General features: G+C 46.7%; 1 long non-coding RNA gene across 1 annotated transcript in view; it reads left to right on the top strand.

The window, feature by feature from the left end:
* The window catches only part of LOC120094274 (uncharacterized), a 38,602-nt gene extending 26,452 nt beyond the window's left edge, over positions 1-12,150 (top strand). Inside the window, exon 4 of the long non-coding RNA XR_005488509.2 lies at positions 3,709-12,150. This is a non-coding gene — a long non-coding RNA (uncharacterized LOC120094274). The remainder of the gene's footprint in view (positions 1-3,708) is intronic.
* Positions 12,151-14,907: the final 2,757 nt, after the last annotated feature.

Here is a 14,907-nt window from a genome sequence, read left to right as displayed (position 1 = left end):
CCTTTTCCTCAAGCCATTATTATTTTTGTGATATTTTATCATAGCTAGAACGGGAATTGGCCATGAAGACAGCTTGGAAGACAAAAAGCTTTGAGAGCAGCAGTGAATATGGGATTCAGGAAAAATTGGGAGGCCTTTTCCTGGATGTATTTTCCAAAGTGGGAAGTCAAGTCATATAATCTAAACATTCTCTAGTTTGACTAAACCTTGTCTGACCTCTGGAACCCCACATCTGTTGACCCCCTCAAGCAGTGCCTTGTTTTCTATATGTTGTGTATGGGCCTGGGAAGGAAGCCTTCTTGGTAGATGTGGAAGGCTGAAGGTTCTAAGCTCTGCTCATTAGTAGGTGGCTTTGATAATAGGCTGTTTTCAGGAGGAGTGGTGGCAGCAGCGACCCGATTAAAATAGCTTCAGGCCCACCCACTCCACACTTCCTTTTGTCTGTTTCCTGCTGCCTTGATCTCCTTCCGTTAGCAGACTACAGCTCGTCTCATGCTGTTCCTCCCACTTTAAGCCCTTCAGTTGTTTTTAATCTTTGTAACAGAACTTGGACCCCTCTGCATGACTTGGAGGACCCTATGTGGTTTGGCCCCTGTGATTTTCATCTGGCTATTGGTGTATGTCTCCCACTTTTGCCTTCTTCAGTCCAGGAGCCTGGTCTCAGTTTTCTGAACAGCACAAATAGATTGCTTATGCTCATCCCTACCCTGTAACCGTTGGCTAGAAACTTCTATTCTTTTTTTTTTTTTTTTTGGTTCTTTGTTTCGGAGCTGGGGACTGAACCCAGGGCCTTGTGCTTCCTAGGCAAGCGCTCTACCACTGAGCTAAATCCCCAACCCCGAAACTTCTATTCTTTAAAATTTCAGTATATATAGGCTTTCTTCAGTAGACATTCCCATCTGCTCAACCTGAGGCCAGGTTTCTACATCATATAGTCCTCCTCAGCCTTTTGTTTTATTTGATTTTAACAATCACATTTGTAGTGGTTTGTATAGGTTTGGTCCCCAGAGATTAATACGTTTGAATGCTTGGCCCATAGGGAGTAGCACTACTAGGAGGCATAGCCTTGTTTGAGTAGGTGTGGTATGTTGGAGGAAGTGTGTCCCAGGGGGTGGGCTTTGAGGTCATTTATATGTCAAGCCCAGTCCAGTGTAGAATCCAGTCTCCTTCAAGCTGCCTTTGGATTAAGATCTAGAATTCTTGGCTCCTCCAGCACCATGCCTGCCTGCACTCTGCCATGCTTCCTGCTATGATGATAATGGGCTAAACCTCTGAATCTGTAAGTCATCCCTGATTAAATAAGACTTGCTTTGGTCATGGTGTCTCTTCACAGCAATAAAATCCAAACTAAGACAACATTATCTTTCTTTGCTTCGTAGCACATTCAACAATTAGTTATTATATACAAGTTGTCTAGATAGATTCTGTCTGGCTATTCAACAACAAGGGTGTCATATTTTTGGTTAGTTGCTGGCAGGTGACAAAGTGGTTTCTATCATGGTACCAGTTGCCTTTGGCCTAGAGACCGGTTTCTGAAAGAATTTAGTAAGTTTTGGAAACTTAAGGGGAAACACCGGAGAGCACACTGACTCTGGGAGCTCTTGATTAATTATTTTCGAGCTGTTCCAACAGAACTCACGAGAGACTTATTTAATAACATTATATCCCTCCAAAATTTACTGGGCAAGCTACTGAACTAAACGTCTTGTGACTTCACATTCTGGGTTTTAATAACAGAGAATCGATAACCTGTTCCCATTCATTGAAGTCTGCAGATAAAATGTGTCTGAAGGGTCCCCAAAGGGGAGAGAGGGCAGGGACCCAATCCTTTGTGTTGTCAATCTTTTAAGCTTTAGCCATTTCAGAGGGTGTGAAGTGATAAGCTTACTGTGGTTTTAATTTATACTTCCCTTAATGTGTAATGAACTTGGGGTTCCTAGCTCATGGGTGGATGTGCCTGGAAACTGGACACATAACAGGTGAGAGGCTGAGTCAGCTTGTGTTTTGACCCTTGGTGGCCATGTTTTCTTCTGGCATTTTTAACATTATAAGGTGCATACTTTGCCTCAAGATTTTTTGATAAGTTTTAGTCTAGGGCAGTGGTTCTCAACCTTCCTAATGCTGCGATCCTTTAATACAGTTCCTCATGTTGTGGTGAACCCCAAACATACCTGTAACTTTGCTACTGTTATGAATCATAGTATGATTATCTTATATGAAGGATATCTTATATGTGACCCACAAAGGGGTTGCAACCTATGGGTTAAAAACCACTGGCCCAGAGACATCTCTGCGTTGCAGTATTATGAAAAGCAAACTCAGCAGCAAGCATGCAGGGAAGTCCCACTCTCTATTTACAGTAGACTTTTGATAATTTTCCTAGGGAGATGCCAAGAGAGGGCATGGCACACTTTGAGCTCTTATTCTGTCAGCTACATCACTGTCATGACCTCTAGAGGACGGGGGTGGTACTACACATACTCTGTCGGAGTCTCAAGAAGCCCTGAGGTTTGCGTAGGGCTCAGAGGCTAGTTAAAACCCTGGTGACTATGGCACTGTATGTACTCATAATGGGAGAGCTTATCTTCAGGTAGAAAGTTGTGCATCTGTGTGAAGGTCGCAGTTCTGTCATTTTCTTGCGTATATGACCTTGGGCAACTTAACTTGTACTTTTGGAGTTTCTATAGGAAGGAGATAACAACACTTGCCCTTTGGGGCTAACATCAAGCCTGACTGAAATTTCCTCATATACCAACTGTCTGATATATCTTCACAAAGACTTAGAAGTGGCCAATAAACACATGTTCTCGTTCATTTGACTGCATCGTTCATTAAAACCATGATAAGATACCACATCGCTCCCAGTAGAACGGATAGAATAGAAAGACTTGACAAATTACAATATGAAGTGTCTGAGTGGAAACAGTTCTCTTGTGCTTCTGGGCAAAAGTGTACATAGGAGTGAAGCCTGAGGAGAAATCATGTAGTAGAGTCAACTAACGATGGCACTGTGTGTGCCATGGCTGTTGACTTCCATTCCGAGGATGTACTAAAGGGAATGGTGGCTGTGTCCACCAAAGACAGAATATGCATAGCCCCATTCATAGCATCAGAAAACTAGGCACAGAAACATCCTTCAAAGCAGGAGGAATAAGTACAGTGTGGTGGAATACTGAGGGCGATACCCTTCATCAGCCAGCTAACTATAAATACATACATGAGTCAGGTATTCTGCTGAATGAAAGAAGCCAGAGTGCATATTTTTTATTCTACTTTTTATGGAGTTTCTATTTCTACTTCAATTGTGTGAACTCAAGAATGGGCCAAACCGGGGCTGGGGATTTAGCTCAGTGGTAGAGCACTTACCTAGGAAACGCAAGGCCCTGGGTTCGGTCCCCAGCTCCGAAAAAAAGAACCAAAAAAAAAAAAAAAAAAAAAAAAAGAATGGGCCAAACCAACCTTTGGCAAAAGAGCTCTGAGCATCGCTGACTCCTGTGGAAGATACAGGAGGAGTTGTTGAAGAGTTTCTTGCCTTGGACAGCATCTTGGCTCACAGGTGTAGATGGATAAAATTCATTAAGCTGCACATGAGGGACATGTGGGCATTATTGTAAGTCACACAACATGCACAAAATGTTAAGCTACAGTGTATTGGTCATGTGGTAAATGCTCAACGAACGTGAGAATCTCTGTTTTGTTGCCTCCCAGGTAAGAATATACAATGTTTGGGCTGAGAGGGTGGCTCAGTGAAGTGCCTGTCACACAGTCCCAAGGACCTGAGTTCAGATTCCAGAATACAGGTAAAAAGTTGAGCATGGTGGTGCATGCTTGTACAGACTGTGCTGGGGGTAGGGGGAGAGGCAGTAGGATCCCTGAGGCTAATTGGCCAACCTAGATGAATAGATGAGCTCCAGGTTGAATGAGAGTCCTTGTCTCAAAAGATAAGATGGGAAACAATCAGGGGAGGCACCGGACTTGAACCTCTAGGCCCAACACATATGCATGTGCACATATACACATATGTATGTTTATGGGTGCATCCACCCACATGAATGTGTATACACACACACACACACACACACACACACACACACACACACACACGTGACTTAAAGCCACAACGAGTGATTTTTCCATCCAGGGAACATAGTTCAAGAGGAAGAGAAAGCCTTGTGCAGAAAGCTGGGTTAGCACAAACCAAATGAAACGACCCCTTGGGACAACAAGGATTCACTTGTCCATGTGGGGTGGGTGAGAAAGGTTCTCCACTACTGTGTGGTCATGGGGGGCATTTCAAACAATTGATGGTGAGGCAAGAGGGCAAAGTGTGGAAGTGGAGAGGATTCAGGAAAGAGCTGAAAGAGTCAATGTAGCCAGGGTTTGCAAGGATGTGTGTGTGTGTGTGTGTGTGTGTGTGTGTGTGTGTGTGTGTGTGTGTAGAGTTGGGACGCAGGGGTAGAACCCTCACGGAAGAACTTGGGTTCCAGGAGGAGTGGTTTAGCCATGATTCTACTAGAGGAAAACTGGCAACTGGAGATAGCTGGGAAATGTAAGTGTCATGGATTCCTAGGAGCAGGAATTGCAGTTAGCCAGGCTAGATGAGTTCTGAAGAAAGTGCCTGGAACAAAGGCCAAGTGTGGTTGTCCTAGGACCCACTGGGAGGGGACAGTATTCACACATGTAGGGTCTTGCTCTATCTCAGACCTTGCCAAGAAAATCTAGTTTCTACCACAACCAGGAAGCTGGAGGCTAAGTCTCAGGGTTAAATTCCAAGTGAGATCTCTGAGGAAGGGATATTTGTCTATTCAGTCTGGAATAGGAATGGCAAGTATGATTCTTGCATGAGAAGGGGAGGGAAGAGAGATAGAGCATGGATGGACCTACGCATGGATGACTTCTCAGATTCAGCCCTGACCTACCAGGAACTGAGTTGCAACATACAGTTGACTTAGTCAAGGGAGAAGGGCAAGTACAAAATCATATGACCTTTTGTCATCGAGCCACTGGTGCAGGTGGCTCCCGGTGGGGGAGTGAGAATTGTAATCTGTGGACAATGCAGGCCCTGTGTCCTGGACCATTTTCTGGAGAAGGGTCGGGGACGATCCACTGGCAGCAGCATCAGGAGCAGCAGAGAACAGACACCGTAATAAGGAAAGAGGGTCAGAGAGGCTACCAGCCCATCCATGACAGCTCTGTCTTGGGGACAGGAGACAATACTCTCTCAAAACTAGTTCTGTCTGTCTGTCCATCATGAGAGCATCATCGGACCAGTTAGTTTTAGTATGTTATCTATCCCTTCCAGTCTCCTTGGTCCCATGGCCATTCCACGAGGTCCACTAAGATTAACTCTTTCCTTGTCTGCTTCTCCACCAGAGAGAGCCTCTTGAGGGCTAGAGTCAGCCTCACCATCCCATGGTCCTTCTCAACCCCAGAGGCTGCCCCATCCTTGGCACAGAAGAGACAAAGTGATGTTGCTTGGCATCAGGGGTCCTCTACCCATGTTCCCTATGCCCACACGACCACCCTCTGTCTATACCCAGATTCAGAGCTGTTGATTAAACTCTGACCCTGAGAGATGGTGATAAGCTACATGTGAAAATCAGGCAGCTGTACTGAGAGTCTTCAGCCTTGTTTTTTTTTTTTTTTTGTTATCTATACCTTTAAAAAGTTTATTTAAAACAAATTATATGGTAAATTTCTCCTCCCTGTTCTCTGAATGGCACTGTGGAAGGCAATTTTGCAATGTCTCTCTTGGAAAGAGAGAGGAGAGAGAGGGGAAAAAAAACCTAGGAGATTTTAAAGCGGGATAATTATTTGTATCAGCAGGAAATCGGAAGTCTGTGTCGGCTCTGAACAGGTACTGGGAGAGCCTGGCTGTTTAATTTCCCTTAAACTCCATTTGCACGCATTTAGTGCTCGGAGGCTCACACTCGGTGTCAGGGAATGGTGGGGAAGTCGATGGAGGGAAAGGAAAGGAAGGGGGTGACAAACTAGAAGGCTGAAAATAGTTTATACTAAAAAGCTGGATTTCTGTGTTTACCAGTAATGGGCTTTGGGAGCGCAGGGACTTTCAATAGCCTGGGCTTGCCCTCCCTCCTCAGCTGTTGTGCTATGGAGATGTTGGCAAGATCCTGGATCCTTTAGGTACTTGGAGATGTGCTGTGACCACTTCCTGAGTGTCCTGTGGGCAGATGACTGGCTGAGTCACAGCCTACTTAGCCCACATTGCTCCTGGTCTGTAAGAAAAGCAATTTAAGGAGCCGCATAAACTTTCCTCAGCTGTCTCTGGAGGCTCTGCAGCTGCATTGCCCGATGAATTAGAGACCAGGGAACCTGAGGGGCCACGTGTCATCCGTCCAATGTAAATTCCATTAAGTGGAAGCCTCTTCTTCGTCAATGCCCATTAGTATCTTCTGTCTGCATGCGAGCCCTCGGCCTCAAAGATCACTTTAATAATGTGATTCAGTTTCCAAATGAAGTTCACATGAGGTAGGCTCTTGGCTAATTGCTAGAGACCCGGAGACTACTGTCGAAGAGGGGGAGAAAGACAGACTGATAGATGTGGACAACAGGTGACAGTGACATCATGGAGGGAGGTGTTCGTGGTTGTGTTGGAGGGTGGATAGAGTCAAGAGAGACTGACGTGTCTGAAAGGCACTCAAGTCTCTCTGGGCAGAGGGTGCATGTCTGGACACAGGCGTGGGTTTCAGGCACTGTGGTATGTGGTGACAAAGGAGCTGGGCTTGCAGGCCTGGGTGGAAATGAGTGTTGCTGTGGGTCTCAGCAGAGGTTGATATAGCTTATCTTTAGAAGAGTGTCTGCCAGGGAACAGAGCTCCCCAGAGGTGTGACCGTGACTTTCTGCGTGTGCTGCCTGGGGTGATGATACTCTAGTGACCATTCCACAGCTGGATTTTGGGATCCAAAGCTCCCATAAGTGCATTTTTCCCCACCATCAGGTTCTGTAGATGCCTTAAATCACCCACGCAGGCAATCCTGTCCTTCAGTGCTACATCTCTGCCAGGTAGAGTTGAACACACATGAGCTAAAACAGAGAGGGAAGGCAAGGCCTCAACCAGACAGTCTTGGAGAGGGCAGCTCATGTTTTTCTAGAATATTTTAATCAGTCGACTGGCATGGGCCCCAAGAGGTTTAAGAAATTTGACCGCATTTAAAAAAAAATTGCTTAGCTATTGGTGACTCAAGCAAGTAACATAAGAGGACCCAGAGACTGTAAAGAGCTAGGCTTGGCAAATATCTGTTGCCTCTGTCTTTGAGCCTTCCTTCTCTTTCTCTGTCTGCCTCAGTTTCATTCTGCCCTCAGAAGTTCTATTCTGATTCAGATTCCAGCCCAGCGCCAAGAGGGATCACTGACAACAGTGTGAGTTACTTTGGCTCTCAGAGTCCTATGGTAGTGGCGCATGGTGACAACCTGATGCTCACAGTGTGGTGGCGATGACAGCAATGATGGCAGCTGTCAAAACCACAGGTCCTGCAATGGAGTTGACTTCAGCATAGTATGCTGCGGTAGACAGCTCATAACCCTGACCCCTCTGGCTCTAGCCTTGCTCTGGGTTTCCTGCCACTAGGAAATCATACTGTGGACACGAAGAAACTGGACCAGATCTCTTACAACCTGCTGTGCACGGAAAGACTTTCTGAGTTGCCCTGAGCGGACCAAACGCAGATGAGGAATACTTTGTGATCTTCGTACCTACTGCAACCCTCAAACCATGCTCCACATACAACATGTGTTTATTTGGTAAATAGACAAAGGCAGAGTGAATCGGGAGACTGGGTTCCTAGATCTCCCCCGAGGCTTAAAACTGGACAGAGGGGACCGTTCTTGCAGAGGACCTGAGTTCAATTCCTAGCACCCTCAGGCAGCTCATGACTGTCTATGCCTTGAGTCCCGTGGAATCTTATGCCTCTGGCCTCCTTAAACATTTATACTTGTGTGTATATAGCCACACATAAATCATTAAAAATAAAATTAAATTAAAAAAATGTTGTATGGAAACTTTGCTACATCCCGTCCTTCTTCAGACAGCCTTTGAATGGTGGCTGGAATGCAGCAGCTGACTGGTCACCCCTTATTTATTGCACATCTACTCTGTGCTCTGAACGGTCTTTGTGGCTGAGAAATGTCTAAGTGCCCTAAGCTGTGGACTTCTGTGCCTTCTCTGGGACAGAGGTTTTCCGAGTGCCTCTCACTCACAGAGCTGACTTTCCACCATATCCCACTTGACATGAGTGGGCAGATGTCCTTCTGTGTGTGTAGTGTTGCAGGAATCACGCGTCCCATGCCCAGTGAAAGTCTGGTGACTGAATGTCAAGCGCCCAAAAAACTGTCTTCAAGAGGCTGGAGAAAGGCCTTGTTACAGAGCTTCCTGCACAAGTAGGGGACCTGAGTTGGGATCCCCAGCAAAGACATGCAAAGTAAGCTGGGCATGGGCGGTGCCTGTGGTGGGTGGTGGAGGAGTGGACAGGACAGACCCTCCCAACTCGCTGGCCAGTCAGTCTAGTGAATCCCTGAGCTCCGGGTTCAAGGGCAGACTGTACTTCAGAAAAGGAGATGGGGATGATTGAAGAAGACACATGATACTCCCTTCCAGCTTCCACATGGATCCGCGTGAGTGCAAAAATAACACATACTCATGCCCCTACCGACCACAGTCTTCTACACACATGGCCGGTTGTTTGTGGGCCCAGCAGTAATGGCTTTCTTGCAGAGCTTGTGGGAATGAGGCGGCCCTCGACTGGGCCTGCAGAACCAATCTAGATGCGGCTCCCCTCAGCTGCTTTCTGACCTCAGAAAGTCCTTGGCTGAAACAAGTTTCTTCCCGTGAAATGAAAGGTTTGGCTCTGTGCTGCTCTTCCGTGTCTTCCGGCTCAGATCCACTCAGATTTTAGGGCTATTAATAGCATCTTTAGAACTGTGCTAAGATGTAAAAATGTGTGTTCCCTGAGGGCCGTGGCGGGCACGGAAGGAAGAGAACCTGGGACGACAAAGAACTCACTTCTGCCTGGCTCAGAAAGGGCTTGTTTTCTTTCCTTATAAAATATAGATGGGAGAGACTTCTGTGGACTCTGGGGTCCTACGGCAATTAATTAGTTAATGTCTGTGCAGTTCGAAGGGAGCAGAAACCCATCCCATGTAATAAGCTGTAGTGTTGTTATTTTCCACCCAGATTCTCCCATTGCGCTTCAGTTTCATATTCCAGTCACCATAGCAGCACCGGTCGGGGCTCTCCTGGTTCATTATGCTAGGAGGGGAAGGGGAAAGAATTCCCTTTAAAGTTTCCGGTGTTAGCTCCTCTCTGTCTCCAACCCCTTCTCCCATCTCTGTAGTGCAACATGAAACCGGGCTAATGACTCGGGGTCAGTAAATATGGCCGCTCCTGTTCTTCCCTCAAATTCACTATGATCTGGAGACACCGACACTGTCCCCGGGCTAGCAAGTGGTACATTCAGATACTCCAGAGCACGCTGCCCTTTAGGGCTTCTTCAAGTGTGTGTGTGTTGTGTGTGTGTGTGTATTTGTGTGTGCGTGTGTTGTGTGTGTATGTGTTTGTGTGTGCATGAGTGTGAGGGAGAGAGGGGGACGGAGGGACGGAGAGAGGGAGAGAGATTAAGATCCTGCTTCTTCCATATGGTAAGATGGGACATGTTTGACAAAGGCAGAATTCACATAGATGTTTCCTCAGGCTTGAGTGTTGCCGTTGCTACCCTTGATCAGAGCAACTGTGATCACACAACAAGACCCTCACGAGACTGCGATTATGACCATTCCCTGTGAGGGGAAGGCTACGGTGGCTCTCCAGGCTTTCATGAGATGCTTCCAAATTATGTAGGAAGTAAATGGCTAACTAGGGTGACGTTTGTTAGTGGTGAAGCTTTTGTGTATCCACACAATTCTGTAAGTAACCTGAATAACCTTGGTTCACCAGGCTGGACTTGGGCAGAATACACTCTTGGGTCTGTTGATGTCTTCTACATTTAAACTCAAACAGGAACCAGTATAATCAAGAATGTGTAGAGCATTCATGGGGTGGAGTCTCGATGTGGCGGTCATCTTTCTGAGATAGGGAGGCAGGTCTCCCAGCTGTAGTGGCAGTTGCATGGCTGTTGCTAAGGGGCATTAGGATAAGAGGCCGAGGTCTAGATGTCTTTACAGAGGGAGCGTTCCCTGGCTCAGTATCCATCCTCTGCTAGGTACTTCCAACTCTGATGTCCACACTCAAGTGCTCAGCTCACGGGGAAATCAATCGGTGTGGCTGGAAAGAACTTGGTAGATCTGAGGCAGATCTGGCAGATCCGAGGGATGTGGCTTGTTATAAGAATTTGGTTCTAAATCAGTTAAGAGGTGAAGAAGAAAAAAAGAAGCAGACAAAAAAGGCCTGCTTGGGTCACTTAGAGGCAAACGTGGCAAGACTTATACAGAGCTGGAATTCCTAGAGAAGAAAAAAGAAGGCTTTAAGGTTGAATAGCAGTTCACAGGAGACACAAACAACGAGGCACGGGCTATTCCTACTGGGCCGCTGTTGCTGAGGAAGGAGGTGTCATGGACTGGTAGGAACCACCACAGCCACTCCCCAACAGGGTGACCAAAGTAGCTTGTAGGTGAGGGGCATGCGGGGTGACCAGAGGCCTGGAAACAAATTGTGGATTTGTTGGTTACCTGCCAGGGTACAGAGCACCAGGGCTTTTTATGTTGGGCCTGAGAGAGTCTTAATTCATGCAACTCCCAGAAGCAATGGGGTAAAAGAAAGCAGGGGTGTGGGATAGAGTGTTACAGAGAGTAAAGGCTGTGTTTGTCCATGGGACAGGCAACTCCCTTCATAAAGAGTACAGCATGTACGTTTCTTCCTTGAAAGAAAGTATAGTGAGGTTGGACACAGTTTCCCAGGCCTGTGTCCCGTTCAGCAGCTAGCTGTGGCTGATGGAGAACTATGTCAGTCAAGGAGAATGACTCCAGGATTATACACAGCTAAATGAGGTGGTGACTTCCTTCCAAGTCACAGTACTGGAGACTGTTCTTTTGGAAGAATAGCTGATACAAGGAAACTCGTAGGTCTCCTGGCTTCTTTCTCTGATGTCCCTCTCCTGGAGCCTGGCACCTGATTTAAGTCTGAGCTCATAGGTTTCTCTTTACCCCATTGTGCTGACTGCTTTTATGTCAACTTGACGCAAGTTAGAACCATCAGAAAGGAAGGAGCCTCAGTTGAGAAAATGGCTCCAGAAGATCCAGCTGTAAGGCATTTTCTTAGTGATCAATGGGGAGGGCCCAGCGCATTGTGGGTGGAGCCATCCCCTGGGCTGGTCGTCCTGGGTTTTATAAGAAGCAGGCTGAGCAAGCCATGATGGCAAGCTAGTACGTAGCATCCCACCATGACCTTTGCATCAGCTCCTGCCTCCAGGTTCCTGCCTTGCTTGAGTTACTGTCCTGACTTCCTTCAAGGATGGATGTGTAATCCCAATAAAACCTTTCCTCACCAACATGCTTTTGGTCATGGTGTTTATCACAGTGATAGAAACCCTGGTACCCATGGATAACCTCCTCACCTGGAGAAGGCCTAGCTGGTGTCAGGAATTCTGATGGCGTCTGGCCTAATCTCACAGACTCAGCTTTCTGACTTGACCCTCTCGTCCTGCTGTAACTAGGAGAAGGCTCTGTTTGACTGCGATAAAGACACAGTCTGAGCCTGGGGTTCAGAACCTAGAATTACAAGAGTTCTGGAGCTCTCCAAGTTTAAGCGTCTCCTAGGCTGGGTCTGTGGGTCTTTACATAATGATCTCCCAGGCAAGTGAGTGGCACAGCTGGTCAGGCTGCAGCCCTTGTTTCTGTGCAGGGAGAAGATGTATTAGCGTCTCAGGTCTGGGCATCATTGGCATCTCAAGCTCGAAGAGGATCTCTGGGGACCCGTGTCAGTGGAGGCACGCTTCGTTGCACAGAATGCCCTTTCTCCCGAGCTCGGCAGGGCAGGAAGCTTTAGGGGGATCATTGAATGTTTCCCAGGAGGCAGCTAGCAAAGGCAGTAGGTGAGAGACATGAGCAGGCTGAACTGATTTATAGAATCATAAGGAGAGAAGGCCACGGGATGCACAGCAAAGGGAAACCAGATTTCACTGTGCTTATTGGTGTTGGGGTCAGAAGGACGGGGAAAGGGAATAGTCCGGTGAGATCTTGTATTAGGGGATGGGGCGGGTATGGGTCAAAGATGAAATTGCCAAAGCCTAAATAATGTGCTTCATTTTGTGACGTCTTCTCAGTGGGCTTCTACATCTATGCATCAGTGCGCTGGTGTGGAGGTCGGAGGGTAACTCTTGGTGTTGTGTCTCAGATGCCGTCAACTTTTCCTTTGAGACAGCCTCTCTCATTGGCTTGGCTGCAGCCTAGGCGAGTTGGCCAGTGACCGTCCAGGGACCTGTTTGTCTTCACGCTCCACCGTGAAGATTCCAAGTTGGGAAGATGCCACCGTTGGGATTCCAAGTATGTGTCACTCTATCTGGCCTTCAGTGTGGGTTCCAGATCCTGAAAGGCCAGGGCTTTACCCACTGAGCTGCCTCTCCTGCTCCAGTGGTGTTTTCTCAGACAACGTTCTACTGAACTCTCACAAACTTTGGTTTCCAATTTTTACTTCTTGCCGTGAAATCTTGCAGACGAGGTGTGTATGGTGGAGCAAACCTGTAATTCTCAGCATGCTGAGGCAGGAGGGTAGGTGTGAAAGCCTCGTTGGAAGCTTGGGCTGTATAGTGAATTCCAAGTTAGCCAGTTCCCTGGGCTACAAAATGAGAGTCTACCTTTAAAAAAAATCTTGTGAGTGAAATCATCCAATACCGCTATTTCTCCATTGCTGGTACCACATTTCACCCAGAGTAGCAAACAGGCAGATTGCTGAGGGCAATACAGGAGATTTGGCTTCTCAAAAACCTAGGAAATGGGGTTGGGGATTTAGCTCAGTGGTAGAGCGCTTGCCTAGGAAGCGCAAGGCCCTGGGTTCGGTCCCAGCTCCGAAAAAAAGAACCAAAAAAAAAAAAAAAAAACAAAAAAAAAAACACCTAGGAAATTTGAGATCTAGAGTGCAAGACTTCAGCAAAATTTGACACGGGGGTGGAAGCAAGGTTCGTCGTCAAATCTAAGGTATTTCATCTTCCTCCTTCCTCTGCTTTGGGTCTGTTTACTTATTCACTCATCAAACATTCACTGAGCATTTCGGAGGCACCAGCTGGGGTACGGAGAACAACAGGAGAAATACAGTCCCTAGCTATCCAATATGGCTACGGATGGAGTTAGCAGGCTGTGCTCGCTCATTGGTTCAATAAATATTTATAGAGTGCTTAGTGTTTGATCATCTCTGTGTTAGGCATTGAGAATAAAGGGGCAGACAGGCGAGAACAAATTACCGTTGCTTTGGGAGAGGCTGTCCTGTGGGTGGGAAGGATACATGGTGACATAGTTTGAAAGATGCTCTAGGGCTAGAGAGATGGCTCAGTGGTTAAGAGCACTGGTTGCTCTTCCAGAGGACGAGGGCTCAATTCCTAGTACCCACATGGCAGCTTACGACTGTCTGTAACTCCAAGATGTGATACTCTCACAAAGATATATATGTGGGCAAAACACCAGTGCACATAAAATACATGAAAAGAAATAAATTTAAGAATAAATAAAAGAAAAGATGCTCTAGTGTTCTAGTTCATAAGGGCGTACTTCCTTATTATTCCGAGTTTCAGATTGTGTTCTGTCATGAGCCACTACTGTGTACTAATTGGGGATGTGTGTGTGTGTGTGTGTGTGTGTGTGTGTGTGTTCATGTGTGTGTGCAACCAAAGTTTGTTGGCTACTATTCCCAACTTGACAGCATCTAGGAGACAGGCCTCTTGGTATATATGTGAGGACATTTCTAGTTAGAATAATCGAGGTAGGAAGATCCACCCAAAATGCTCGTGCCGCCATGTTGTGGGTTGGGCTCTCAAACTGAGTGAGGAGGATAGCTGAACACTGCCTTTGTCTCTTTCTGCTCCCTGACTGGGGTGCGTGCGACCTTGTTCCCTTTAACTGTGAGCCAAAGAAGGCCCTTCCTTCCTGAAGTTGCCTTGTCACAGCAGTGGGAAGGTTAGGTACTTCATTTCTGAGAGGGGTTAGAGTTGTATGGGAAGCATAAGGTATCAAATGAATGCCGTGGTTCCAGTTAGTCACCCTTTCTTAGCATCAACAAACCTGAGGGGGGGTCAATGAAGCCTCAAGTGGGTGTCATGGGCAAGGCAAAGGCTGGCTGTGGCTCAGGAACTGGTCCTTGCTGCCAATCTCAGCCACATGCCTGTCAGGGAAGGTGATACACAGTAGCCATAGACACTTAGTTCCTGTCTGTATGCAGTGGGAGATTTAACCTGTACACTTGGGAATTGACATCTACCACTCTTTCCTCATGCCCCTTCTCAACCAATGGAGGGTCCCATTCAAGTGTCAACCTGTTCCATCCCGTCATGGATAAACCAGGCACAGGGACCTCAGTGACTAGATGTTTTTCTGCTGGAGGATTTCACCTTTCTCATAAACGATGCTGATCTTATAGGGGTTTTTGTTTGTTTGTTTGTTTGTTTGTTTTTTATTTTGCCTTGAAGTGACACATATCTATGTCTATTACTGTTAATGGGTTACAGTATTAATGGGGTCTTCAACTCTCACTTTAAAAAATATACGTGCTTGAGATTCAGCCTTTAGCTAGATTGGCAATCTCTACCTTGTGTGTCTCAGACCTAGTGGCCATGTGAGGTTTGCAATTGTCATGTATAGTGACATGGAGGACAGTGAACATACCAGAGAGTGATGGAGAAGGCATCATGGGAGCAAGTTTTCCTGGACCCCTCAGCTCATGAACCTTTTGCAATGTGAAGGAAGTTAAGA

Source organism: Rattus norvegicus, chromosome 8, assembly GCF_036323735.1.
Source record: "Rattus norvegicus strain BN/NHsdMcwi chromosome 8, GRCr8, whole genome shotgun sequence".
NCBI lineage: Eukaryota > Metazoa > Chordata > Mammalia > Rodentia > Muridae > Rattus > Rattus norvegicus.
The sequence above is the reverse complement of the archived record's forward strand: the minus strand, read 5'-3'. Positions and strand labels throughout refer to the sequence as shown.